This window comes from Macrobrachium nipponense, chromosome 14 (genome assembly GCF_015104395.2).
Source record: "Macrobrachium nipponense isolate FS-2020 chromosome 14, ASM1510439v2, whole genome shotgun sequence".
NCBI classification, from domain to species: Eukaryota; Metazoa; Arthropoda; class Malacostraca; order Decapoda; family Palaemonidae; genus Macrobrachium; species Macrobrachium nipponense.
The window spans coordinates 87160789-87185788 of record NC_087207.1 but is presented as its reverse complement, the minus strand read 5'-3'; the positions used below and the strand labels follow the sequence as shown (position 1 = coordinate 87185788).

Genomic DNA, 25000 nt, shown 5'->3' with positions numbered 1-25000 from the left:
TTCAGCGTCCCCTCGGCTCCTAGCTGAACCCCTTTACGTTCCTTTCACTGTATCTCCGTTCATATTCTCTTTCCTCCATCGTACTATCCATTCTCTCCTAGCCAGTTGTTCATGATGCAATTCTGAGGTTATACTTGATTATCACTGAAGTATACTTTTATTATTATTATTGTTTCTGCTGGTTTCGTTCTTGCATTTTCTTGTGTGATTATTTTCCACTGATAGTTTTTAACATAAAAAAAAACCTTCACACCAGTACCGTTTCTAGCAGTTCAATAAAAAAAAATAAATGGACAGATTAAATACGTATGAGTATCTTTAAATGGCTCCACTCCCGTGTCGTAAGAGTTACCTCATCAAGGCCCTCTCGTTTTGATCGTATGCATTGTGGCGGAGCAGTGAATTCTGAATAGTCTCTCTCTCTGAATCACCTGGTTTCTCTGAATGAAGAGCACTTTTCGACAAATTGAAAATCTGAGAAATGGCAATCTTTTTTTACTTTCAAATTCTTGCATTCCACTCAGTCTATTATACTAGATTTTCCATAACTATGAAATATCTTTCCATATACGTTCCTTATTCCTGCGAAGAAACGAATACTTATGTTATTGAGCTTTGGTTACACTATTGGACATAGGAATTTCATCATATTTCTTGCATTTGGATCTAAGGGTTTGTGTAGTGAGTGACAAGCATTTAGTATATACGAATATGGTAGATTTAATTACTTATTGGCAAGAGTACGTGAAAAAACAAAGTGACGTATCCGTAGACTTCATCGTTTTCCGATTTTATTTTTCCCATTACTGGCCATCTAAATCATCAAAAGACTCTCACTAACATTGATAGCGATCTTAGGATTCAATTCAGAGGTTCCAGTCTCCCCTGTTCGATCTTTCATTGAATCCTCTTCACTTGCACGTTCATTACGATGGTTCTTAATTCCACCCATAACTCTCATCCTGAGATTCACTTGCTTTCATGAATGCAGAGGTTAATAAACTGTCGCTACTCGCTGACTGACTGAGGCTCTTTTAGTGCAAGGGAACACAGTCCAACGGAGTTACAGAGTAATTTCGAGTTACTCCGGATCTGGGCTTACTGAATTGGTATGGAGGGTGGGTTTTAACCCCTCAGTTGTCTAGACTCAGCTGAGGGAGTATAACCCTGAGGAACTCCCACGCTACTTGTTAGTTTCCAACCAACACTTCGTGTGTGTGTATGTGGATTGTCTACACATATACATTATACGCGTATATTGAGCGCTATCTCCTTGTAAGTGTCCAAGCTCCACCCGTTTCTGTACATGCTGTAGGCTGTCTAATGCACTGACGAAATTTCTTCTCACTTCTCCGTTCCTTCAAAATTCGACAAGTTATTAGGCCGCTTGACACTAAGCAGCCTAATATCTTGTCGAGTGCTTTTCTGTCAGTTCCACGGAAAACCATACATGTTTGGTAATAGTGCATCTTGAGATACCAGAGAACGACGATTTTTTCAACGTTTACTGAGCGTTAATTTTCGTCATTATGATTTTTTTTCAAAATTATATGCTGTATTAAAATACTACAGAAGCATTTAATTGCATTTAAAGAATAATTAATTCTACAGATTTTGCTGAAAATGTTTGAATTATTACTAGAACTTAATTTGTTGACCTGCATCCATAGGAGCGATGCTACGCACTTTAAGTAAGGAATAGAGGGCCTGTTATGGGATTTGGAAAGCATATGAGAGGGAAATTAAACTAAGTAAGTTGGATTGAAATATTAATTCATAGCTTTTCATCATTGCACAATCATAGCTGCATTCGTTTGCACATCAGCGTTTATTCAAATAAAAAATAAAACAAAAGTTGGAGAGTTGGCAACTATACATCGTGTCGTCTGTTCGGTAGAAGCCTGTCACTGGGTTTGTTTATTTGCTGCTCACGGTCCTCGTTGTTGTATGTCGATGAAAACTAATTGCATGGTAAGATAACGTATTCTAAGTAACCTTATTATTGAATTAATACTGGATTAGTTACTAAAACGAGTAGGGCATAAACTGCATGGTTAGCAGGCTAATTGACTACATCGAAGAGTGTATTTTAGGTCACCAAATAGGTAGGCCAGCCTAGTCTGTCCTCGTTTTGATCATAATGGGCTACCTATTTAGTTAATAGTACATTCCCATGTGTTTGGTTCAGGGTTTAATGGAGGAGCCTTGTGGGTAGACTTAGGTAGTTAGAAAGTTAAGTATATCTTAGTTTTACCAGACCCATGACCTGATTAACAGCTCACCTAGGGCTGGCCCGAAGGATTAGATATTTTTACGTGACTAGGAACCAATTGGTTACCAAGCAACGGGACCTACAGCTTATTGTGTGATCCGAACCACATTATATCGAGAAATGAATTTCTATCACCAGAAATAAATTCCTCTGGTTTCGTGTTGGCCAAGCCGAGAATCGAACTTCAGATCACCGGATTGGTAGCCGAGCGTGAAATGCACTCGGCCAACGTGGAGCCCATAGGTAGTAGGTGCATAGAAAAATACAAAATAACTTAAATCCTTTGTTAATACTCCAGTTGTCAGCAGATACTAGGGATGAAGACTACAGCTATTTAAGGACAGGCAATGTGTACTGGGTGTGATGAGCATGGGTCTAGCCTAATATTTTGTCCAGGCCTGTTATAAAAGATGTGCCTAACTAGATTCTCATGGCACGAATGAAAATTTACTTTTGGGGACTTTCATTAGGGCTATAGTACCCAGTTCTCCCTCAACATTTGTGAGGAGGGGCTTCGACTTGAATTATTATCCTGTAAATGTTAGTCTAATCCATCCTGCTTGGCTTGCCCTACCTAACCTATCCAAGGCTGTGGAAGAGCCGTGGCCCCGATTCCCCCCATCCCCTTCAATATTTACTGCCATTAAACTTTCAAATGGCTTTGATATCTGTTTCATGAGAACTACGATACATTTTCCGGTAAAACTTCAGAAGCATGCTGCACCAGTCTTTTAAGGTTTAATGATGAAAAATGGCAAGAAATCGCCTGATCGGTGTTGCAGAATGCATAGAAACATGAAGAAATCCTTTACAAACAAGAAACTATTACTTACACACATAATCTAACCCTAAACCTACTGCTACAATTATAGGGGACCCCAGTGGGAACTAGAGTTTTCGGGTGGGGGAGCAGGAGAAAAGGGATTTGCGGGGCACTACATAACCTAACACAACCGCCTAACCTAACCTAACCTAACCTTGGCCGCCGTACCCCTACCTAGGCACAGATCCACTAGTTTTTTGTGTATTTTCTGAGTACACTAGACGAAAATCACCATAACTTAAATAACAGTCACTACAAGCTGCTGGAATTTTGTCAACGGAATCTGTAATATTATCCAGTAAATGCTGCGCAGGAGATGTGCTGGCTACTGGCTCAAGGTCTGAGAAGGAACTGAAATAGCATTGGTAGGATAATGCATTCTTGTGCCGACAAAATTTCTGAACACCCTCCCCATTGGCCAAAGTTTCTGAGGTGTCAGAAAATGAAACTGTGATTGGCCAAACATATAAGATGTCATAGTGTACTCGTTTCTCTGCGGATTTTAGTAGTTACATGGCTCATTAAAAGTGAACATTACCATGGAGGAAACATCTCTCATTGAATCTCTCATATAAGGACTATACTTTTTATATAGCTTGTCACATGCTCTTTCCATGTAGGTGATTATATTTTCTAATATCCAGTGCAGCATGCTTCTGAAGTTTTACCCATTTTCCATTGATTTTGATTAAATATTCCAAGTAGTGAATTGCAATAACCTAAGTGAAAAATAAACAAATTTAAGGAAATTTCACCAGCAGAGGGTCTAAAATTAACCCACAGCCTCTAAAGTCAATGTGAATGTGAGTAAACGTATAGGATTCAAATATGAATTGTCTTTTTTCACTGTTTGTTTTGAAATAACATTTTGCTCTTTGTGTTGAACATCAGTTTCATTCTGGAACATCAGATTCAAGTGCCTTTTACTTATGTTGAGTAACATCAAATGCATAGCCATGATATCTATTTACTAACCTAACAGCTTGTTGTTTGGATAAGCAACCATGAAACAGTTCACATTTCCATATCAGTGATATGAGTAACACACAAATACAAATTGGAATGAGGATGGTTAGACTCTATTCTCAGGTTGGGTTAGAAAAGTGGCATCATCATGGGTCCGATGTGATGTTTTGGGTAGTTAGTATTGCTTCGAGGAAATGACAAGTTATTGACTTCATGAATCAATAGATTGCAGTGGATTGCTAGAAAAAATGGTTGCATCAGATGACTGAGCTAATATTAACTTTTATAGGGGTAGCCAGCCATTGTTGTAATACTGGGCCCACTGTTTACTAGAGATCATGTAATAAACCCAGTCCCTCCATAAGAACATCCTCTCAACTATAGTCCAGTTCAGTATGCCTCAGTGACAGTCAGTTAATGTATTCAGTCACATTCGAGTAAGTCATTTGGCTCATGCGTGTGATGCAGCCATCATTGATTTTCTTTTGCTCAGCAAGAAATGCTTACAGGGTATCATTGATGTTCACATCTGTGGCATAAGTTGTATACAGTATTTTGTTGTTTGCCATGCCACTTCCAATTTGGACAAGGTATCATTTAACGGGTAACTCGGCACTGAGCTTCCTCGAGAATTACATGAATATTAAGATTCATTAGTACTGCATATGTAGCACATTTTACCATGAATGCCCCAGATACCAAGTTGCTATTTTTTCACTAGTGTGCAGATATCTGATTTCTTCTTTCAGTGCCACTGAGACTGATGCTTAAAAATTAGTGTTTTTTATGCCGTAAAGTGCCAGGCCCCTTTATTGGAATTATTTTGACATTTATTGTCTTTTGTTTTCATCTGTTTATAGTGCACTTGATAGTTTTTTTATTCATGGTTTTGTTTGTATTTTGAAAAAGATGAACGTTTTAGTGCGATGAAAGTTTTTGCTTGCCAAATATGGGCTCACCTCTTCTTTAAGGTTATTTCATGTGCCATTTGTTGGTGACATGGCAGCTAAAGACAATCAGTTGACAGCTGACAGTTGTTGCATGTGTTGCCACAATTAGGAGATGGTAATGATAGTCTTGTCACCATCAGGAAATATATGGAAGCAGGTCCTGTTGGGAGAGTGCAGTAGGGAGCTCCTTCACAAGAAGTCATCATAGTCTGGTTTCATCTTTTATGGGGTTAGACATGAAATATAGGTTTCTGCTGACTTGTGTCTTGTGGAGGTTGTCTGAAATCCTATCTGATCTACCTTGTCATATTGTAATTTTATTTGTTTCCAATTTTGTTGCTTTGATGACCAACTGTTCTAAAATGCTTCTCATGTGCTCCAACCAATATGATATTGAATTATTCAATTGTTTAGATAGGTATATGGCATTGAGTTCCCTTCTGATGTATGTATGGACTTTTGACTTTTACATACCCTACATGGCATCTTGTTTGTGATACAGTACTTTATGTTCTTGGTAAACAGTTTCTGGAAATATATGTAACTGCAGTGTGCCTTCACAAATCTCTATTTATATTTCAGATTAGTCTGTTCAGGGTACACAAACTACAACTTGCTTTATAGAGACATGTTTACAATCAAGAATGGAGGCGACAAAGAGGTCCATGGGGACTGACCCCTGCTATATCCTGGTGTCAAAGTGAAGACTTCAAGGAGAGAGTAGGTGTATTTTTGTTCATGAAACTTACCTGGCAGATATATATATAGCTGTATTTTCTGAAGTCCGACAGAATTTTAAAACTTCCGACACACGCAGTGGTCGGCCAGGTGGTTAGTACCCATTCCCGCCGCTGGGAGGCGGGTATCAGGAACCATTCCCATTTTCTATTCATAATTTTTTCTGTCGCCGGTGCTGAAAACACCTGTTTTCAGTACCTCCGTCTTAGGATTTTGGAAACTTCATTGCCGCTAAGTATCCTAATTGTCTTTTGATTTATTTACTTGGATTTGTGGCTAGGCATACGCTATCTTAAATTGATTTGAATTTGATTCATTTTTGCTTAAAATATCTGAATCTAGTAGGCTAGTTTCAGACGGGGTTGTCTGCAAAGATAGGGTGTGGCTACCGAAAGCTTCGGTAGATCCGCACTTGGTATGTACGAGGGGTATGGGTCTTCCTTCTTTGTTGAGATTTGTCATGTAAGGAGTGTGAGACTTTGTCTATTCCGTAAGGAAGACGTATGATTCGTATGTACGCAATTAATCAGTAAACATGTCTAATTCCGTAAGGAAGACGTATGATTCGTATGTACGCAATTAATCGGTAACAAAAGTCAGGGTAGTGAACCTGCTAACCTTCCTGTAGACTTTATTTTGCCTAACCCTGTAGTATGGCCTACGGGCTATGAATATGTCTACGAGAGGTGCTCGCTCTTCTTCATTGCTGTGAAGTGCTACTTCTGTAAGTGTTACTCCTAACCCTGCAGTATTGCCTTCGGGCCCTAAGCAGTGTCTGTAGAGGAATTGCCCTTTCTCTTATACTCTTACGATTCGTAACTTAGAATCGAAAGTGCTTGCTTTAGAGAGTAAAAGTGAAGTGCAGAAGTGCAGTGATACCCCTTTGTGTAGTGGAGGGTGCGTCAGATCGGCCTCGTTTCGCCTCTAGGCCTGGACCTCTGCTTGACTCCCAGGACCTGGGGGAGGGAGCATTGTCGAAAGCCGAAGGAGGGTTACAAGGAACCCCCACCGATCTGGCGTGCCTTCGGTCGGCAGTTACTGATGAAAATCCCCAGACTGCCAAAGTGCGTGCGCGTGCACGAATCCTGGAAAGTTTGCTTCTCGTCCTCCGAAAGCGTCCTCTCCGTTGCAGGGGTTGGAGCTTTCGGAAGGACTCGCGCCCTCTAAATAGAAGCTTTATAGAAGAGGACGCTTCACGTCCTCTCTCTCTCTCGTATGCGTTTCAGTGAGAAGTAAGAAGGCGAACGTCGCCTGAACTCGTGTCCGTCTTTCCACCGAGAAATACGTAAAAGAAGTCATAGTAGCAGGAAGCTTTTGAGAGCGGACGCCTGGGACGCTCGGATGGACTCCAGGCGCGCGCGAGTGCACGCCAAGCGCGCTCCGTGCGCGCCAGTGGACGCCGAGCGCGCTCCAGTGGACGCCGAGCGTGCACCAGCGCACGCCAGGTGTGTCGCCTGGCTGAACGTTTCTGTTGAACTCTTCAAGCTCTTGTTTCAGATTTGGGGCCTAAAGAATTTTTACCTCTACCTTCGGTGATACCTTCTACCTCACCTGCAAAGAATGTGAAGTAGGCAGTGCTTCGGAGGAAGCTTAAAGTGAACACACAACTTCTTCTTCGAAACCCAGCAAGACATCGGGTTTCGTGAATTCAAGAGGTCTCTGTCAATTAATATTGCTTTTCGCATAGGTGGATGGAGTTAAGGAAGATCTCGTTTGCTCTACCGCAACCTTTGCCATTCTGCCAATAAATTTAAGTTGCCACTACCGCAGTCAAGACTTTGCGCTAAGGCAGTTACGGGTTATGTAAGGCTCGATGTCCTGCACGTCAGGACTCTCGGCAACGTTCAGTAGGATTCTTGCAAAGGCACTCATCAAAAGGACGCTCTTCAGGAAAGCGCAAGACAGGACTTCCTTTGCCATACTGCCAATAATTTTAAGCTTTAGCAGGCATTAGTTGTGATACGGGAGAGGAAGCTGGTTGGAGAGTTTCTTCCTCTTCCCAGGATAATTTTCCAAGCTTTTTAGCCCATCTGAAAGGGTTTTTCAGATGATAGATTTTGTTAGTTTCTAGTCGGGACTACGCTGCCGAATTGAACATCGTCGTCCTACTTGCCGTAAGCCCAGTCTCTTAACAGGATTCTTGCCCCTTCCTCGTTTGAGACGGGAATCGGAAAAATTAAATGCTCGACTCCCTGGATTACGTTTTGTCAATTCAGTGACTTTCCCCCATTGACAATATACTTTCGTTTGTCAAGTAAGTGGGTATCCCCTCTTTGACAAAATATCTCTTTGTCCCGTAAATGGGTTAGTTCTCATGCACATCTCATTAACTTGATATTGCGTAAGCGAATAAGCTCTTATCGACAAGATTCGGAAGAGCTCTCATTCGTCATTCGCAGACTCGTACAAGAAATAGACTTGTAGACTACGTCAATGAACGCTTATGTCCAATAACATAAGCTTGAGCTGACTGCTTCGACTGCTTCGATTCTCTTAAGTTTTGTTCATGAAACTTGCCTGTCAGATATGTATGTAGCTGTATTTCCGAATTCAGCTATATATATGTCTGCCAGGTAAGTAGGAACAAACTTTATTGTGATATAATTTCATTTTTTGCCTTGCGTTATTTTACTTCTGGTTGGTTCAAGTCATATACGCTTGCTGTAGTTACCTCTTCGGATGGCAACCGAGAGGTCGGTTGTCTATTTTAAGGACATTTAATCGTTACTCCCTGCAGCCTAACAGGAGTTTCCGATTTATCTTTTACCGTTGTATGGTAGTGTTCTGACGACACAAACGCATCTATATATTTAGCGTTTTCTGTTTCGCTTAAATATACCAGCTTAAGAGTCTTTCTGCTCAAAAAAATAACGGACCTATTTCTTCGTAGAATAGGGTAGCTGGCAACCCAGACATAAAGTTAAGAGACGACGTTCGTAAGCTGCTTGCTGCTGCTGTCACGCTGTCTGTCCTCCAGTCCAACAACCGAGCCAGTATTCAGTGACAGATCGTGCGCTGTCATGCGCGGTAGGTTACGTCTCTCTCTCCTGCGGGATTGACTGACTAACCGTATCTCTGTGCTGACGGTTACGTCTCTCCTGCGGGATTGACTGACTAACTGTATCTCTGTCCTACAATCACGGACTTTAGCCTAAGATTGAGGGGATTTCTTACGTGAATGAATAAACGTTGCATTCGTTTTGCCTTACTATGTTCAACAGAGTTATCTCTTAATCCTTTCGGTGCTCGTTACCGCACGGTATGGAACTACGAGTCTACCGCAACATTGCACTTTTATTTGCTCTCCTGCTTAGGCAAAGCGCAGCCTTATTTAGGGAAGTAAGCATACTCGGGGAGGGAATGGATGAGCTTGCTGGGGACCATTTCCTTCCTGAAGAAGTTTGTTTCCCCGAATAGACTGCAATCCAGACCACAGTTTTTTCCTACCGGGAAACTGAAATATTATTCAAGATCTAGCAATGATTCTGAACATCTCTCAGTGCGTCTATCACCTGAGGTGATAGAAAGAAGGTGCCGGACATCGGATAGGGTTTCAGATGTCCTGGATCTTAATCTGAAAGAAGTAAAAGCGATTCGGTAGTCCCTCCAGTCCTCGAAACGAGTTTTTGGGAACCAGTGGTCCAGATCAACTCTGATATTCCACAGCTCTCTCATATCTTAAGAAGTATCTTCTCTCGGTCCTTGTTCGAGTTTACGAGAAAGAGCCTATTATAACCAACAGGCGTAAAAATGTAACGATCCTCTACAGGTTCGTTACAGGATTGCAAAAGTCCGTACGAATCGTCTCGATCGACGGCAGCAACTATTCACTTCCGAGTGGAATCTTTCTTTAGAAGTAAGTGAGAGTTCTTGTGTAGACTTTAGGGACGCCCTTTCATTCTTCTCTTCGATATGTGAGGACGAAGAGGCGGCTTCTTCTCTGCTCCCTTATTCTCGATCCGGGATCAGTACCATTAAACGCCATCCTATGATATTGAACGGGGATGGATGTTTAGTCTCTTTTTCCCCTTTTTCAATCGCTTAGGAAATGTAATAAGAGGATTTATGACGTCACAGGGAGCGACAAGACGCTGATCGCCCCATGTTGGCCTTCAGAATCCTGGATTCACAGAGGTCACATATTTCCTAGTTCACTTTCCAAGGATCTTTTTTCCGAGAGAGTCGGTCTACTCTAACTCGAAAGGTACCTATAACCTCTCCGCTCTGAGTCTGACTACGTTCAGACTATCGAGAGGTTGACAGGAATAAGATTACCGTCTTCCTTTTCCGTCTGAAGAATGGGATAAGCTGGCAGTCACAACTATTAAAGAATATGCAAATATGTTGTTGACGGCCTTTGGGCTCAGAGATTTGCGTCTGTCAAACAACAAGCCCTTCACGATTTTTGAGTTTCTGTGGATCTCGAAACTCGCTCACTATCTACTTTTTGTCTCACCTGTTTTCTCGGAGTCAGACACTCGTGCGAGATCAGGCGACATATAGTAGCCCTGAGTTTCTTGTTGACGAAGTCAGTTGCGTTTATACACCCCCGATGATCGTGTAACATGAGACCAGGTTGGACTGTCAGGCATTCTTCCTTCGGGACTGAATCGCCTTTTTTGCTCCTCGCTCCTTTCTCCTGGCACCAGAAGCTCGAGTCAGTTGATTCGCTGACGACGTTGGGTTGCGTTGATACACCCCCAAGGTTTGCTTAGATTGAATCGCCCAGGCAGTCCAGACACTCATTCTTCAGCGAAGAATAGTGCCTTATGGTCTTCAGGGTACAGCCTTGCTGTCCTTGATTCGTCTGACTGGTCAACTGGTCGGTCACCTGACTTTAGTACAGACGGACTGACTGTGCATGTCCAGATCGAAGCTTTCAATATGGAACTTAGACGTAGTCTGAAGTTCTTGATGTTAAAGCATTCGAACCTCTCCTACCTGTTAACTTTTTGCATGTGATCAGGAAGGCCTTCTTCTAACCACCCTAGATACGACAAAGAGGGTTAGTGAAATTTTAAGCCATCGTCACAAGTTTTGGCTTTAGAGAAGACAAGGCGGGTGTGCTCTCTAAGCCTTCCGTTGTGGCCTAAGAATGGAAACCGTTTTGTCCTTGGGCCAGGAGCTTGGAAGCAAGGATGGCACAAGTTAGTGGGCAGGAGCCAGAGAGAGTCCTGTGCCCTGTCGGGTCTCTCAAGTTTTTTATCTACATAAAACTCAAGAAGTCGAAGTCATTCGGGCAATCTGCAGTGTTCCGAAAAAGACCAGACTTGCCCATATCGAAGAACACCCTGGCTTTAGTGTTAAGGAGTTCTTTCAAAAATGCTCCTTCATTGTGTTTGCACAAAGATTTGAAATCTTTTTATCTAAATGCTCACGAGGTGAGGCGCGGCCTCGGAAGCATTTCAACAGAGCATGGCACTCAGTAACATCCTGAGTACCATGTTTTAGAGAAGCAACTCTGTGTTCACTTCACACTCCCTGCGAGATGTGAAGATGGCATATGAGATCTGCTGCTCGCTAGGGCCATACGTGTCTGCAGACACAATCTTGGGGGCAATACCGCTCATCCTAGTCCTGTAGAAAATGGTTAGGAAGAGCTCTTAATTTAGTTGATGAGTCGCCGACAACGGCGACTTCTTAACTCTTAAGCCTTAGTTAAAACACCTTAACTTTGGCTAGGTTGGTCAGGTGGTGATATATATACATATATATATATTATTTTAGTTTTTATTTTACTTCTTAGCCCTCATGGTATGGTCAATATGGTCTAGTCACGTCGTGGTCTCGCCCTGTTGACAGATCATCTGGAGTGCACCAGCTATATAGGTCTCTACCTCGCTGGCAACTCTAGTAGCACAAGCAGACTTACGTGGCAGTAACCACGAAGCCAGCTATGCTAACAGGTGGAACCAAGATGTAAATCATCTGCATGCATTTGTTTCCTAAAATCCTTCTATTCTGTCCCTTCCCACCTCCAAAGGTGGGATTCAGCTATATATATATCTGACAGGTAAGTTTCATGAACAAAATGATATTGTTATGATACAATAAAGTTTGTTCATACTTACCTGGCAGATATATATAATCAAGTACCCAGCCACCTCCCCTCAGGGGACAGTGGAAATAATAATTATGAATAGAAAATGGGAATGGTTCCTGATACCCGCCTCCCAGCGGCGGGAATGGGTACTAACCACCTGGCCGACCACTGCGTGTGTCGGAAGTTTTTAAAATTCTGTCGGACTTCAGAAAATACAGCTATATATATCTGCCAGGTAAGTATGAACAAACTTTATTGTATCATAACAATATCATTTTTCTTAGTTCCTTTTATTGCATAGAGCATCTTGAACAAAATAGTGGGAAGTTTTGTGTACGTATAAATGTGATGATCTTATTGGGGATTTGTCAGCCAGATATTGATCCGAATTACTTAATGATTTTATAACTTTTTTTATTGTGTTCCAGAACCTGAGGCATAATACTAATTTGTATATTTTAGGTACCAGACCATTACCAGAATGATTAATACTTGCGTTTCTGTATAAGAAATTAAGTGGTTTTGTTCTTATTTAAGGCCCAGTTTTCCATGGATTGAAAAAATATGAGAATTCAAGAGTAGTTTCAGGAATTGAAAATTATGTTTTCCCCGTTGTACATTTAATTAATTTGTGCTTATATTTATTTCATTAAAATTGTGTTTAAATTTATTGTAGTTTTCTATGATTAATTGTTAATGGATGAGAATTGTGTAAGAGACACGATTTTGCTACCTTATTATACAAGTACCTAATAACTTCTGTTCTTATGAAGGGGACAATCTTCTAATTATTGTGGAGTCAGAGTTATTTTGACCTCTGACCATTTTGTGTTTTTGTACATGAACTTTCCTGTCAGACATATACTTAGGCCGACAGAATTCAAAACTCGCGGCTAACGCGACAGGTAGGTCAGGTGATCTACCTTACCCGCCGTGGGAAGCGGGTGTAAGAACCAACATACCTTTCTTGCCAGATTTTTTCTGTCGTCGGTGTCGACCACACCTGTTGTCGGTACCTCTTGACAGTTGGATTCTTTTCTCGTTTTCGCCCTGGATTGTTTCTACGGACTTTTGGTGAAGTACCCGATCTTTTGGCCTGGCATTCGCGATTTGTGGACAGTTATTGGACTTTTCTTTGGATTTTTCTTGGATTCATGATGTCTGATGTTGATACTAAGAAAACTGCTATGTTTAGAGTTTGTTGTATGACTGAGTGTAAGGTGAGGCTACCGAAAGCTGCGGTAGACCCTCACACGGTATGTTTGAAGTGTAGAGGGAATGAATGCACCTTTAATAATCCTTGTAATGAATGTGAAAAGCTGAATGAGGATGAATGGAAGTCTTTGTCTTCCTACTTGAGGAAGCTTGAAAAGGATAAAGTTAGGAAAGCTTCTTCCAGGAGCAGTAGTAGAAATCTCGTATTAGCGAGTTGGATATAGATAATCCTATTTTAGAAGTAGCTCCTTTGTCATGTTTCAGCTCCTGCTCCCTGCACCGAAGCCGAAGATGCGCCTTCGGAAGTGGCCTCCATGAAAGCCACTATTCGCAGTATGGAGAGGAAAATCAAACAATTAGAAGGTAAGAGTGATTCCAATAGTGATTTGTGCAGTGAACCCAGTGCAGTGGAGGGTGCGTCTGATCGGCTCCCTAATGCTTCCAGGCCTAGACCTCTTCCAGACTCCCAGTCCCAGTGGAGGAGGAAAGTCGAAAGCCGCAGGAAGGTTAGGGAGCATCCCCAACGGTCAGGCGTCCCCTCGGTAGCTCCTGTTGATCGTTCCCAGGCTACCTTGGATCGCTCCAAGAGAGAAATATTGCGCCAATGCTTCTCGTCTTCCGCCTTCGCCTTCTCCTAAACGCTGGATGGAGCTCTTGCAGAAGCCTCAGCGCCCCTTCGAAGAGAGCCTGGAACGCTCCCTGCGCCCGCCCTTCCAGCCCTGAAGTTTTTTCGGAAGAGCCTGAGGTGGAAGCGAAGAAGCGTAAGAGATCTCAGGAGTATCGTTCCCCGAGCGGAGATCGAGCCTCGTCCACCTGTTCACGAGTTTGTGAATTCTCCTGCAAGGGTGTTGGCTAACCTTCAGGCGCAGATTTCGGCTCTGGCTGGCTCTCTTTGCGTGTCTTCTCGTCGTAGGAAGGACGTCTCTCTTCCTGTAAAGAAGTCCAGGCTCCCCTCTCCTGACTCTCGCTATTCGACGGAAGCGGCGCGCTCACCTGTGCGTTCGGATTCTCGCAGGAGACTCTGCTTCAGACAAGATCACTTCTGCGTCCAAGCGCCATTCGCCTGACAGACAGGTTTCTCCTTCGGACAAGGAGCAAACGGCGCTAGGAGATCTTCACCCTACAGACGCTCTTCTCGAGACAGGATCGCTCCCCTTGACAGGCGCCAAGAGCCTAGTAGGCGCTACTCGCCTCGTAGCCGCTCCTCGTCTCGCCTCCACTCTCCGGTTGACAAGCGCCCTAAATCGGACAGGCGCCCTTCGCTGGACAGGCGTCAAGAGCTTGTTAGGCGCGTTTCTCCTGGCAGGCGCTCTTCTCCTGACTTTCACTCTCCTCGAGTCAGGCGCCGAGAGCCTAGCATGCGCTTCTCTCCCCTTGTAGGCGCTCGTCGCCAGAGATCCTCTCGCCTCGGTTCAGGCGCCAAGAGCCTGGTAGGCGCTTCTCGTATGGCAGGCGCTGTTCGCCTGGTAGCCGCTCTCCTTTGGTTTTAGGATAGGCGCCAAGAGCCTGATAGAAGTTCTTCTTCAAACAGGCGCTCTGCGCCTGACAGCCGACTTACTCCTGTTAGGCTCCAAGAATCTGGGAAATGCACTCCTCCAGACAAGAAGGATGTTGCAAGTAGACACTTTTCTGAAGCATTGTCTCCAAGACGTATACGTCTTACTTCCTCTAGAGACTCTTTTAAGAATAGTCGCGCCTCTAAGGATCATGAGGGCTCTTCAGCTCAGGAAGAACAGGACCCCTCAGAAGAAGAAGGACCAAAAGACTCCTCTGTTTCCTCCTATAAGAGGCTGACAGAGTTACTCCTGCAAGAGTTTGGAGATATCCTTTCTCCTGTGGCTCCTCCTTCTCCTCTTTCGTTATTCTCCACTTCGAAGACGTCGAAGGTTTCGTCTTGTGTAAGGATGAAACCTACTGTTTCCATGAAGAGGCGCTTAGAGGTTTTGGGGAATGGCTCCTTTCTAAGGAAGAGAAAGGGAAGACGGTTTTTTTCTTTCCCTCCGTCTAAACTGACTGCAGATTGGGATTCTGGTACGAATCGGGAGAACCTTTAGGCCTCGCTCTCCCTTCGTCTGCGGACTCGGACTTCTCTTCATTGGTGGATTCTGCTCGTCGTTCCGCCCTCTTGTCCGCCAAGACTACATGGGGAATGAACGAACTTGACCACCTACTGAGGGAATGTTCCGAGTCCTGGAAGTTTTCAACTTCCTTGATTGGTCTTTAGGTGTTCTGGCTAATAAGACCCAGACCCCAGATTCTCTGTCTCCTGAAGATCTTAATGCGTCCTCACTTGCATGGATAAAGCAGTGAGAGACGGATCGAGTGAAGTCTCCTCACTGTTTGGAGCTGGAGTGATTAAGAAACGGTCTGTCTTACTGTTCGTTTCTCACGAAGGCAGTGTCACATGCGCAAAGGGCCTCGCTTATGTATGCTCAACTCTCTCCTCTTCTGTTCCCCAAGAAGATTATTCAAGATGTCTCGAGTGCCCTTTCAGCTAAGGCTACTCAGGACATGTTAGCCCAGGCGGCCAGGAAACCTCGCTCTGTCTTCCAACCCAAGGCCAAGAAAGAGACTCCTCTGAGACAGGAGCCCTTTCGAGGAGGACCCGCTGTCAGAGGTTCTGCAACCTGAGGGACTAGACCTTTTAAGAGAGGTAAAACCTTCTCTAAGTCAGTCAGAGGGAAGAAATAGCAATCAAGGACTCCAGACATCAGTGGGTGCCAGACTACTGAAATTGCCGACGTCTGGGCCCACAAAGGGGCAGACAATTGGTCCCTATCGATTGTCAGCAAAGGATACCTCATTCCCTTCTCGTCAAGACCACCATTGACGACAACTCCGAGGGAGTTGGTAGCCAAGTACAAGGACCCCATCATGAATCAAGCCCTTTCTCTAGCAGTAGATCTCATGCTAGAGAAGGAGGCTATAGAACTAGTGAAAGATCCCCGCTCTGCGGGCTTTTACAACAGACTATTCCTAGTTCCGAAGAACTCAGGAGGATGGAGACCGGTGTTGGATGTAAGCGCCCTGAACGTCTTTGTGGAAAAGAGGAAGTTCGCCATGGAGACAACTTCCTCAGTGTTAGCGGCTCTTCGTCCAGGGGACTGGATTGGTGTCTCTAGACCTTCAGGACGCTTACTTTCATGTGCCGATACATCCTTCGTCACGGAAGTATCTACGATTCATGATGGGAGGAAACATCTTCCAATTCAAGGCCTTGTGCTTCGGCCTATCGACTGCACCCCAAGTTTTCCTGGGGTTAATGAAAAACGTGGCGCAGTGGCTACATTTGGAGGGAGTGAGGGTGTCGTTTTATCTCGACGACTGGCTAATCAGAGCAGAGTCTCAAGAAAGATGTCTGGAGGACCTTCAAAAGACCCTTACATTGGCAAGTTCTCTGGGACTTCTGGTGAACTTCCAGAAGTCTCAATTAATCCCCAGTCAAGAGCGGATCTATCTGGGGATTCGGATAGCTTCTCTGGCTTTTCGGGCTTTTCCGTCGCCAGAGAGGATAGCTCGTTGCTACGAGAAAATAACGACCTTCCTAGAGAAAGATGCATGCACAGCGAGGGAGTGGATGAGTCTGCTGGGGACACTCTCCTCGTTGGAGCAATTCGTTTCTCTAGGAAGGTTGCATCTCAGGCCTCTACAGTTCTTCCTATACCAGAACTGGAGGCGTCTCTCCCTACGATCTGGAGTTCTCCTTCAAGATCTCAAGGGGAATCAAGAGAGACCTTCGGTGGTGGAACAACCCACTTCGTTTTGTGGAAGGAATGTCTCTTTACATGCCGAACCCCAGCCATGTGTTGTTTTCCGACGCATCGGAAGCAGGTTGGGGAGCGACGCTCGGGACAAGAGAAGTGTCAGGCACCTGGAAGGGGGATCAGGTGTCCTGGCACATCAACAAGAAAGAGTTGATGGCAGTCTGGATGGCATTGAAAGCCTTCGAGCCCCACGTCCGAAATGCAGTAGTGCAGGTCAATTCGGACAACACAACAGCCTTGGCGTACATCAAAAAACAGGGGGGGACGCACTCCTTCTCCCTGTACGAAACAGCAAGGGATCTTCTGCTGTGGTCTCAAACAAGGAAGATCAGTCTTCTCACCAGATTCGTACAGGGAGAAAGGAACGTCAGGGCCGATCTCCTGAGCAGGAAGAATCAACTCCTGCCTTCCGAGTGGACCCTCCACTCAGAGGTATGCCAAGACCTGTGGAGAAGATGGGGCAGACCTCACATCGATCTCTTTGCAACAGCAAAGAACGCAAGAATCGAACTTTACTGCTCCCCGATCTCAGACCCAGGAGCAGTATCAGTGGATGCGTTTCTCCTAGATTGGACAGGTCTAGACGTCTACGCCTTTCCCCCCTTCAAAGTACTGGGACAAACCCTCAAGAAATTTGCTATCTCGGAGATGACAAGAATGACGCTAGTAGCTCCGTTCTGGCCCGCCCAAGATTGGTTCACAGAGGTACTGGAATGGTTGGTGGACTTTCCAAGAGCACTTCCACAAAGACAAGATTTGCTCAAACAACCCCACTTCGACAGGTATCACAGAAACCTCCCCGCTCTCAATCTGACTGGCTTTCGACTGTCAAAAGTCTTGTCAGAGCGAAGGGGTTTTCGACAAAAGCTGCTAAGGCTATCGCCTCAGCTAGAAGACCTTCGACCCTTAAAGTCTACCAGTCGAAGTGGGACGTCTTTCGCCGGTGGTGCAGGAACCAGAAGTTTTCCTCTTCCAGTACCTCTGTGACTCAGATAGCAGATTTCCTAGTTTTCCTCAGAGAAAAATGCGGTTTGGCAGTATCTACTATCAAAGGATACCGAAGCATGCTGGCTGCGGTGTTCAGACATAGGAATTTAGATCTTTCAAATAACAAAGATCTTCATGATCTATTAAGATCTTTTGAATCTTCCAAGAAAACTTCGAACGAAGTTCCAAGTTGGAATCTGGATGTGGTTCTTCGTTTCCTGAGGTCCGCTAGGTTTGAACCACCACATTTAGCCTCCTTCAAAGATCTCACGAGGAAAGCTCTCTTTCTCATGGCTTTAGCATCCGCTAAAAGGGTTAGTGAGATTCATGCCCTAGAAGGAAGGGTAGGTTTCAAAGGAGACTCCGTGGTTTGTTCCTTCCTTCCTTCGTTTTTAGCAAAAAATGAGAACCCCTCAAATCCTTGGCCAAGGAACTTTGAGGTTCGTGGTTTATCTTCCCTAGTAGGGGAAGAACCTGAAAGAACTCTTTGCCCTGTTAGGAGTTTAAAATACTACCTTCAGAAGAAGAAAACCCTTAAGGGCATTGAGGACAGACTATGGTGCTCTGTAAAGGACCCCAGCAGACCATTGTCGAAAAATGCGCTGTCTTTCTTCATTAGAAGTGTTGTGAAAGAAGCACATAGATCTTGTAATGAAGAACATTTCAAGCTCCTAAAAGTCAAGGCTCATGAAGTGAGAGCAATTGCCACTTCCTTGGCCTTTAAGAAGAATATGTCTCTTCAGAATCTGATGAAAACTACATTCTGGAGATGTAATTCAGTATTCGCCAACCACTACCTAAAAGACGTCAGTATTACGTATGACGAGTGCTTCGCGTTAGGCCCGTACGTATCGGCGGATTCGGTGCTGGGGCAGGGAGCTGGAACATATCCTTAGTAGTTTTTTTCCCTTGTTTTGTTAATTGAGTTCATATGGTTGTATGAAAAATGATGCAGGTAGGCATCTTTTTTCGTTTCGCTAATACTAATAACTTTAGTTTGGTTAGGTGATCGGATTTGGTTTGAAGCTCCCTGTGTTGGTATAGTGGACAGGTTCTGTCATAGAAGAGGGCGAACCCCCATTGACATGATCCGACTTGGATTCTACTAAGTAAGCGGATATCAAGTCCCGTTAGTAGACCCAAAGAGTCTTTTCAGCTGTAGGTCACGCCCCTCGCTGTAGCTCTTATGGCTATGCAGACTAATAGACAGTATCTATGAAGTCTTCAGCCTAAACAGGTAAGAACCAAGGTTATTTTTATCCTACAACAGGTGTTGTTTACCTTTTCTTTGTTATTTTTCTGTCTTGTACCCTAAACCAAGGGTGTCAATCAGCTAAGTATATGTCTGACAGGAAAGTTCATGTACAAAAACTGATATTGTTATTTTACAATAAAGTTTTGTACATACTTACCTGGCAGACATATACGATTGATGGCCCGCCCAGCCTCCCCTCAGGAGACAGGTATAAGAGAGAAAAAATCTGGCAAGAAAGGTATGTTGGTTCTTACAACCCCGCTTCCCAGCGGCGGTAAGGTAGATCACCTGACCTACCTGTCGCGTTAGCCGCGAGTTTTGAATTCTGTCGTGACGTCAGAGACGTAAGCTAAGCATATGTCTGCCAGGTAAGTATGTACAAAACTTTATTGTAAAATAACAATATCATTTTAAAATTACCACAAGTTTACTTTAGTTATAAGTCTCACCCCAACATTAGGAGCACAGTTATCCACAGAACAATTCTTGGAGCTCTGCATGTCAGTATTTTATTATTTCTATTGTTTCAGACCTTTAGAATATAAGACTGAGAATGAGAACCATACCACTCCTACAAAAAGTGAGCATTTTCAAGAAACTGGCAACTGCGCCCTGTTTAAAGGCAACAGTGAATTACTGATTTGTGGGTGCTTGTTGAAACAGATGCCCAAAAGGTTCTTGAACTGTCCTTCACCTACCCTTGGTAATTTATATTGAAATTTCGTTTCCTAATGATGGGATGTCCTGTACGACCCTACGATAAATTAAAAAAATTTATTCTGACGTAACAGCTGTGAACATTCTTGTGGAGGGACAAATGGTGATTAGGAAGATGAGTCACATTCAGAATTGAGTGAAGGCAGGAACTTTGAGTTGTTAGACTGCTAAAATGAGAGAAGTCCTTTATGTACCTATCCTGCCTCATTTCTCGGCAGGTATCTTGTTATGATAAGAGCAAAAGCACAACAGAATTTGCTGTGATAAGATGGGATTACAAACACGTACCTCATAGACATTCCAGCTGAAACTTTGGGAGCACTGGATAGGTTTGAGTAACTAGAGGTATGTAAGATTTAGGTTTGAGTAACTAGAGGTATGTAGATTTCAACAGATGAGTAAAAAATTCACCAGGGCACTTTGGAAGTAAAACAAAAAAAAAAATTTTAATTACATGATCTCCCCTTATTTTTTGTCTCTTATATTAAGATCATGTCAGTTTTTAAAACATGAGGAATAATCACAGGAACCTAACAGCTGTTGTAAGACTTGTGAAACAATCCAGAGATGACCCTCAGGCTCTGTTGAATGCTAAGCAGTCTGAGTTCTTATCTACTGTATACTGATCGGTCCTTGTTGGTATTGTCATCAGAGTAGTTTACCAAGAAAACTGAGTCCCCTAAATATCCTTGTTTGTTGTTGTAGATTAAGCTGACCTTATGCCAGCACGGGCTCTTGCTCATAGAGTAGCCCGTAAGGTAGATAACCTCATAAGGCTGACCTGAAGTGCTTTTTCTCGAACTGGGGACAAAGATTGGTGGACAGTAAGTATGAGGAAGTTTGAGAACTTGATGGGAAAAAAACAAGGAGTAAGATAAGAAACTTAAAGGACTCAAAGCAATGTACCTTAAGTCAAAGTTTCACAGCAAAGAACTTTCAGTGTGGCCTATAGTTCAATGGAAATTCCTTTGTATTCAGTCTGTTGTCAGGTCAGTAGTGCAGGGGCTGAATGCAGTTTCTGTTTTACTAGACACTGCTAAAATGTCTTACTGTTTCAACTCATGCTGATGTAGGGAAACACTTATAATGACTAAAATACTTTCAAGATGAAACTAAAATGAAGACGCAGTTATCTGGAACAAGAAGAAAAGCCCATAATTAAAATTACCTGAGAATTTTACTGCAAACGGGAACATCAAAGAAAGGAGAGAAAATTGTCAACATGGGAAGAGGAATATATTCAAATTAATCTGAAATAACAAAAATCAAAGTAAATAATCAAAACTTCATGTGAGGAAAAATCTTGGAAGAAAGATTTCAGAGAAATGGAAGTAGCTCTACTACCTTCCTTGAAAGGATAAGCACCAGAACCTACAACACTGCCAGGCTGCTTGAGTTGGTATGACAATATGACAGCTTGACACCTCGTCAAGATTATGCTACAGATATACCTTGGTGGGTATAGTACTTCCTGTGCAAAATCGTCAATGTAAGGGGAATGTGACAACAGTCCGATCGGGCACCTGTTGGCTGGGGTGAAGCTTTAGGGTGTCAGGGTAGTACCCTACATTGATGGCATCCCGTTTTCCAAAGTCTCCTGCCCATACAAGAAGCATCGCGTGAATTAAACCCTTGGACATGTATTTGGTCTTCCTGCTTTTTAAGGGAGCTTTTGGTAACCAGTTACAATGAAGTGTACTAGAAACAAGGACTCCTGCGTAGTGTTGACGTGGTTGACATTTAAGTAAACTAGAAATGTCTGAACATTAGTGATATTTCATTTTCATTCATTCAAATCTTTTAATTTTAATCTCTATTTTAAGAAAGTTAACGTAAGAAGCACACATTATTTGTAACTAAGGTAATGTAGGATATACAAAAGCTAAGGTAATGAAGATGCACTCATTATTTTGACTTGCATTAAGTAAGTGACAATATTCACATAGATGTTGTGAGCTAGATATAGACCTAGTATTGTACATTTGTTGGCTTCAAATGGCTTTCAGATGTTCTACTGATGTAATAGTATAAATAGACTTCAGGTTTATTACTGTGTAAATCGCACGAATTAATGTAGCATCACCTAATTCTATTGTCTTTTTGAGAAAGACAAAATCAATTCATATTGAGAGCACGTTAGAGTCATTATCTGCTTGAAAAGTAGTGAAGTACTTCGTTAGGCAGCCTTTTGACAACGGAAAAATGTCTTAAGTTGGTTAAGTGAAACTTGGAAAAGATCACAAAGTTACAGGAGTGACAGGAATTTTTCTAGTCCTCCAAGATTATTTCTGGTTCTGTGATATGAACACATTTGTTAATTTCAGGTAAGCAGTAGCTCTATCAGTAAGGAAAAATGTCAGCAACACGTGTCTCAAGGTAAAATAAATTCTCGTGATCATTATGAAGCTTTTCAGACCTATTTCAGCCCAAGTTAGCCAATTGGAAGGTTTCCTAGAGAGAGGATTTTTCAAGTAACTAGAAGTTGCCAAATACTTGATTAACTTCCAGTCAGAGAGAGAGAGAGAGAAACCCACACTTCTCATGAGTTTCACTCTGTGAATGTTTGACTTTATAAGGTTCCCTGGTCTGCAGGGCCCCAGGAAAGACTCCTTTGTACCAGTAATGAGGTATTTTGCTAGCTTGTTCAAGTTTACAAATAATTATGAAACAAAAAATTATGAAACAAAGCTACAAAAATAGAGCCTGCATATAATGCTATCTCAAACTAAATTACTACAATAATTTGTCAGTCACTGAGGTGCATATCACAAGTTTTTTTTCTTGTATACAGAAGCAATTTCATATGAAATTTTCCTCCGTCCAGGAGATTATTAAATTTTCTCCAACTTTGAACTCTATAAGATTAGATGACAGCCTATAAACAAAACCTTTTTAAAATCTTTTTAAACCCTAAGTAGGAAGGGGTCTGAAAGAGTGGGAAAAGTAGGAGCACTTGGAGGCCTGCACAAGGGACTGCAACATTACTACACAAGCCTATGTAGTGTCTTTTTAACCTGAATACTTCCGTCAGCTATCTGTGTTAACTCATACATTGCGTAGTATGTGCATTTATCTATTGATAAGAGTAGGAAAATTACTTGAAACTTAAAATTGTACACAACTTTAACGCAGCACGGAATACTGTAGAACTGCTTTGAGATGCCTTGTCCAAATTATGCTGTAACTAATAACTTAAAAGGTAAAACTTAGCAAATTAACTCTTGTCTAAATAAAAACATCATACTCATTTTTGGTCAAAACAAAATCCTTTGTGGTCTCTTTCAAGAGATTTTTCCTCACTGGTTTAGTTCTTATTAAAACAAATATTTCAAGAAACTGTTATTTTGTTACAAACAAATGGTGTTTACTTGAAGAGGTTTCAAACCCAATTTGTCTCCACCAGCTTGCTCACAAGATCTGATGTCAGCGACAAGATATAACTTTTTCCCTTGTCACTTCTGCTACCCCGTACAGATCCTGCAAAAATAATAAAGTGGTAAAATCCAATTTTATGCATAAAGAGGAAAAATAAAAATGGGCGCTAAAGCTAGCTACTCAAAGTTTAGTTGGAATGGTTTACTTAAGATACCAATTTGAAAAAATGTACCGTATTACTCAAACATACTAAAGACATGAGGTACCTTTCTATGTTCAGGTTCAAATGACTGACCCCAAAAATCAAATCCTGTGCATTAATTGCTAGTAGCTCACCAATATAACGGCTTGCTGTATATCGTACATCCGGATATATCGGTGTGAAATAGAAATATCGATTTGAAGGTTTTCGCCTCCGGATTGAGCGTTGAACATTCTTTATTAATTACACTGCTTTCAACTAAATATTTTGCCGAAGCTTTTACTGTCCTGCAGTTTTTATTAGTAATAAGGCTTTTATCTTACTTTACGGGTACTGTTTGTTTAGAATAAATAAGACCATTTATAGTCCCATTTGGCAATTGAAGACAGTGATGTGTCGGTAAAATGCAATCAGCTGATTATTTTAAGAATGTAAACAAAACCAGAAAGGAAATGGCACATGATCGCTCTGGTCATATTTTTTAATACGATAATAATACATACAATATGATTAGATATAATAAAACAAGACATTCAAATTATCATTATTCTCATTACAACTATTGTTCGACTTTTGCACATGGATATCTATCAGTGTAATACAAGGTGCACGCTACAGTATTCCCCAACTGTAACCGAGTACCAGAACCTTTCCTGAAAAAAAAAAAGAAAAAAGCGGGACGCCATAGAATTTTCTTGAAAATAATCTCACTGTTTCCCACACCAATTTTTTAAAGAAAAATAAACTTCTTAAAACCAACGTAACCTAACCTAGGGCATGGCAATAATAATAAAAAAAAACCATGGGTGGTGCAATACTACTACGTATACATCTCGGGGATTTGAAACCGGGGCAATAGTCTCTCTCTCTCTCTCTCTCTCTCTCTCTCTCATCATTTCGCCCGTATACGTAATACAGTACTTATGATGCTCCTTCATCCTCTACTAAAAATTTTGGTCTATAGAATTGCGAATGAATCGATTGCAAACTTGTACCGACTAAAAAAAAACCTAATTGAGAAACGGCTAATTACTTATGTACGTATTTTGTCGTAGCTATCGAGCGTTCATCAAAAGTTGCGTTAAAGGTGTTAAGTTGTTTAACAATGCCAATTCTCAGTGGTGGCTTCACGCAATGGAGATCTTAAGGAAGGAGACCAGTAAATTAAAGCCGCAGATTATAGCCGAAGCTGAATAAAACGAATAATGGGAAGGCAAAAGTGATGTCCGGAACTTGCGAAATCACACTTATTGTTTATACAGTCAAGAAGTGACCACATTTTAAACCCAACTTTGCTAATTGACAAGAAATAGTATCTGGATTATATTTCTTCTAACAAGTAATAAGAACGAAGATGTTAGTAGTACTCAATTAGCCAAGATTTGAGAATGTAAACAATATCAAACGTAAATGGTGTACAATGACAACGTTTATATTCTGTAAAACAGTTCCAATTTGATAATAATACTTGCTATAAACTGTGAATGAATATAGCGAGCGAAGCAGCCAGAAGCATTATTTATCTAAATAATTATCATCATCAATATGTAATAGCTGTACTGTTTAACTTTGGCAAGGGGATACTCAGAACCCCTTCTAAAAAAGCTTATAACTGCCTCTCTTGAAAATTCAAATACTAAATATATACCTTAGAATATCGTACATCAAATACATTACTGTATTAATCTTTGAA

At 42.1% G+C, this 25000-nt stretch overlaps 1 long non-coding RNA gene across 3 annotated transcripts; it reads left to right on the top strand.

Moving 5' to 3' along the window:
- Positions 1–1738: 1738 nt before the first annotated feature.
- On the top strand, positions 1739–23200 carry LOC135226340 (uncharacterized). 3 transcript variants are annotated; one of them, XR_010317208.1, is made up of 4 exons: positions 1739–1971; positions 5594–5731; positions 19544–20075; positions 20107–23200. It is a non-coding gene; the product is annotated as an uncharacterized LOC135226340 (long non-coding RNA). The 3 variants fall into 3 exon arrangements; XR_010317207.1 differs by having other exon boundaries at positions 1748–1971; positions 5594–5735; positions 19544–23200; XR_010317206.1 differs by having other exon boundaries at positions 1751–1971; positions 19544–23200.
- The last annotated feature ends 1800 nt before the right edge of the window (positions 23201–25000 follow it).